A 4,930-nucleotide genomic window follows, 5' to 3' on the forward strand; every position below is an offset into this window, starting at 1 on the left:
TTTTTTTTTTTTTTTTTTTTTTTTTTTTTTTTTTTTTTTTTTTTTAAAGAGGCGCTGTGGATTCCCAGAGGACCCAGTGGGACCATCAAGGTTTATGGATGCCACCAATTTTTTTTTTATTTTTTATTTTTTATTTTTTTTTTTTTTTTTTTTTTTTTTGTGGCATGTGATGACATTAACTAAGATGGTGGTAAAAATCACATGGCATCTGCCTTCTTTGTTATACAATTACCAAAGATGTCCGCCAAGTCACACGGTTGCTTCCATTTTAATGAGGTCAACAACTAAGATGCAGAAAATCACATGGTTGCTCTCTGATCAAGGTGAGCCCCTGTCTCATTAGGTCACAGACCCCTGTGAGATTCACCATCTTATAGATGAAAGGTGAATTCTTACAATCCTTCAGTTGGGTTAGTATGGATATAGGAGGAGATGATCTCTGGCCCTGGCAGGTAAGGCCAACATAGCAAAATATAGAAACAAAGGCAAAAACTTCATGGTGTTAGCTTAAGGAGACAGAATCTGTAGCTGTTAGAGTAGCTAGAATCACAGAATATGGTTTCTCTGGTTCCAGAAGAGATAGGAGAACGAGGTAAAGGTGCTTGGAAGAGTAATCTCCCTAAGGAATGTGAGGACCAGCTTCCAGAATGGGAAAAGGGTTGGGCTCTCTTATTCTTCCTTTCCATGTTGGAGTCTGGGGGCCAGCCTGAGCCAGGACAGTGGTTTAGGGGATATTTAGAGACAGTTATGTTTGATTTAGCCTGAAGTAGGAGAGCCAAAACCTACCCTCCAAAGCAAGCTTCTTCCTTCTTCCTTCCTTCTTTCTTTTCTTTCTTTTGTCTTTCCTTCTTCTCTTTCCCTTTTCTCTTTTTTCTTGTTTCTTCCTTTCTTTTGCCCCTTTTGTTGAAAAATAGCCTTTGTTCTTGCATAATATATCCTGGTTATGGCTTCCCCTTCTACTCCTCCCAGTTCCTCATCACCTCCTTCCTGTCCATACATAGCTCAGGACAATTCACTAACATCACTTAATACATAGTATCTGCTCTGCTTCCATATGGAAGGACCTCGTCAGCCAGATTAGCATCTGAAAGAGAATTAGATTTCCTTACCAGGTAAAGCCTGATATGAGCCATGATGTGAAGGACAGGAGTGGAGACAAAAATGAGGTGGGAGACCTCAGACCATTTGCCTTTCATCTAAGGAAGGTACCTAAGTTGGTGAGAATTCAAAAATTAAAATTACCAAATTCAGGCTGAGTGTGGCTACTCTCCAATTGATATTAGAGCCAGATCTGAAAGGAGACCAGCAATAGTAGTGGCTCTGAGGCTCCAGGGACCTAAAGCTTTGAGGTTGGATTTTAGGCATGCCAAAGGAAGGTCTCCTTAGACACAGACAACTTGGAGCACATCTCAGAAGGAAAAGGAGAGGGAGGCCATAGTCTTTCCTGAGCATCACTTGGGTTAGAAGAATGGCAGAAGCAGTGAGCCTAGTGTAGAGAAGGCATCCCTGGCTTGTAGAATCGGGCAGCAAGAGTCAAGGGCAAGACCTGAGGAACTCCCAGCATCCTAGAGAGGGCTCCTCCAGGCTTGGCTGAGCTCTCCCTTCCCTGTACGATTGTGGTGAATGCAGCCTGGTAAGCAAAAGGTGAAAGGCCTCCGCTTCTGGAGGTTGATAGAGAGTGAGAGGGGAGAGAAGGCAGCAAATGAGAAACATCACGTCCAAAGGAAACTCCAGTTCCCCAAGTTCCAAAAGACGGTCCAAATCTCCAGAACTGAGCTCAGCCTGGACTAGAGGAGGATGTCTGGCAGTTGGATAAAAGCCAGCATTCTTCAGGAACTTGTGGAACTGGTTTGCATTTACCCCGAAGAGCTATTTCACTTACTCTTGGCAAAAGGAACACATGGATCTTCATTAACCTATATGTATGGTTGCTTATCAAAGCCCGTGTTGACTTTCAGGCTCCCTCGGTATCATAAAAACTTGTTGTAGATTTCAAAGCCTCCCCCCCCAAGTCTCCTGGGCCTTCCCTCCCCGCCCCTCCTCACTTTCTTTATAACCTTCATTCTTACTGTGTCTCTCTACTGTGACCATCTCTGTTCTCTAACCCCTTGCTATGTCGCCCCTCTCTCTGTTGGCCATGTTCAGTCTCCTTCCTTCTCTCTCTGCTCTGAACTCTTCCAGTTGGCTCTGGCTGTTCTCTCTCTCATAGCTCCAATGAACTCCTTAGCCATATCATAAAGTGGTCAGTCAACAGTTCCTTTCCTGTGCGCCCTTCTGTACATCAAGGACCCAAACTAATTTTACAGTTATGCCCATAAAACCCTGGAATGGGGCTATCACCACTTAATGCAATCGAAGCCCACCAAAAACAACAACAACAACAACAACAACAACAACAAAAACCAGTTATTGGATCCTTCAGTAAATTAGTAAATTAGGCAAGTGGCCATGCTCCCTATGAGATGATTGACAGAAAAGAAGGAGATGTAAAGAGAGGCTCCCAGGTTTTGGCATCAGATGCTTGATCAGAATTGATCAAGGTGACATGGAAATAAAAGTAAGAAATCTGATCTCTTCGGAAGCAGCTTCACAGAACAGTGAAGGACGGTGGTCTCTGCAGGTGTGGGCACTGTGTGCCAGGCTGCAGAAGGATGAGGGTTTTATGGGACAGAAAAGGCAATCCTTGGGCCCTACCTTTCCATTGCCACAACTACAAAGCTTGGTTTTCATAATCTTTCTTTTGGGTCCATGTTTAGTTTTACTTTGTACAGGTATGCCTAAACAGTCTGCTACTTGGGGGTGATTAATGGTCCACTTGGAAAGTCGACACCCCACCACTGCTACTTTGCCTCACCTGGCCACTCACATTTCGGACATTCACATAAGTGGCTGAAATCATTCATTCATTATTCACCACCGCCAAGCACCCACAGCTCAGAGTTCCATGTCCTAGGCACTGCTCCAACAGCCAGTGATACAATAAGGAGACTCCATCTCTCTCATCTCTCTCCTTAAAGGACTAAAATTCCACTGGGGGCGAATACACTGAACACTTTTCTCTCTTCAGGCCCCTGTCAAAGTTTAACAGGTCCCCTTCTCCCTTTTGTTATTACGAACAGCTCTGCCACGGACGTGTTGTGTTCTGCTGTGCACATGTGTTGGATGGAGTTTCCTCAGGGCAGCGGATGCCATCACTGAGAAAAACCACCCAGAGAGGTAAACTCTGACAGATGTCAGTGTTAACAGATTTAAGAGCTTGGATCCCTTAAGATAGAATCTCCAAAAGAGCCCCATGCCACAGGTACATCGGGAGCTCGCAGTCTTTAGCTTCACCAGAGACTAACGACTTCTTGGGACTTCAGAAAGACAATTACTAATCATTCCTCTCCCAAGAAAATGAAAGACTGCCTAGTGGAGCAAAAAGAAAATGAGCTTAGAAGTCCGAAATGACATTCTGCTTCCTGATACAGCACAAAGAAATGAATAAATTAACTGTCTTGCCTAGGCTCCATTTTGTAAGACTGGAAAGCGAGATACTTTCTATTCCTGGCTTCCAAGTGAACAGCATGGCTGGAGAACACATTGTCAGGGACATCACCCAGCCCCTGTGTTTCCTGCATACGCCTCTTACAGCATAGGCCCCCTGAGTCTTATGGGGCTAAAGTCCTTCCCTGCTGGGAAATCCAGAGAGTCAGTCCATATCCATCTAATTCCGCCTTCTGCTGTTTGCTTAGCTAATTTGCTAGCTAGATGCCCTTTCTAAGCCCAAACTGCCTCCTCTGTAAAATCATTCTAGCAGTCATAATTAGCGCTCTGCATTGTTTCACGTTGACTGAAGCAATCCAAGCATAGCATTTAGCATATAACACAGAACCTAGGGCTCAAAAAGCCTTCACGCCTTTTACTACAATTCTGAAGATTATGAAGCTTAATAATAAATAAACAAAATGTAAAACTCTACTTTCCAGTGCTTTTCTCTTGTATTACATTTTTGTTAATCCCCCATGTCATGAAGGATGTCATCACCTGCCCATCAGCCAAAAGCTTATACATGAAAATATGTCCTCCCCATCATTACAAAGCTCACCAGGTAATTTGTTACCATAGCGTAAATTCCCGTCACCTCTCACCTGCTGTGTCCATGGCCTGCCTCGTGTCCGTACCTACACTTCCCTTGTCCCCTAACATGCAAACTTCACTCTCCATCAGTGACTTTCAGAGACAAAACAGGTTTGCTAAAACTTGCTTGCCCAAAGCTCCTTATGGTTGCTCACATCCTTAGACACAAACAGTAACCTCATCTGCATACCAAGTGAGGTCTAGCCTGTCTGGCCTGGATTCTCTCCAGTCTCTCTAGTCTCACCCCCTTACAGTATAGCAGATGGGGGGGGGGGGCAGTAAATAAATGAAGGAGAAAGAAAAGGGAAAAAATACTTACCTTAGATATTCCTCTGCATACATTAGCTCCTTAATCTCTACTGCATAGGCTTCTTAGACCCTTTCAACAGATGGATATCTTTCAGATGCACTCTGCTTAATCAAGAGCCAAGAGTTCAGAGTATTTGCAAGAGAACCTCAGCCCTTATTCCATATTGACCAAGCCCTGGAAGGAAGCAAATTCCCAATGCTTAAAGCATCTGTTCTCTCAGTGTGTCAGGCTCAGGACCCAACCTGTGATGTTGCCAAAGACTTGACAGCATCCATAGAGAGAAGAGCAGGCAAAGAAGACCCAGACTGGGGCTTAGTAAGATGTCAGCCAGTGCACAAGAGGTGAACATGCTCTTTTGAAGCTTTTGAAGATTTCCAGCAAAGTAGCAGTCAGCTGTCTCACATTTAACACCATCCATCTGTGGTCGGAAGGCATGCCTCTGGAGTTGACTTCCATGTGCTGCTTCCTTAATCCCATTCAGAAAGATGAAGTAGGATTGGA

This window comes from Arvicanthis niloticus, chromosome 22, assembly GCF_011762505.2.
Source record: "Arvicanthis niloticus isolate mArvNil1 chromosome 22, mArvNil1.pat.X, whole genome shotgun sequence".
Lineage (NCBI taxonomy): Eukaryota > Metazoa > Chordata > Mammalia > Rodentia > Muridae > Arvicanthis > Arvicanthis niloticus.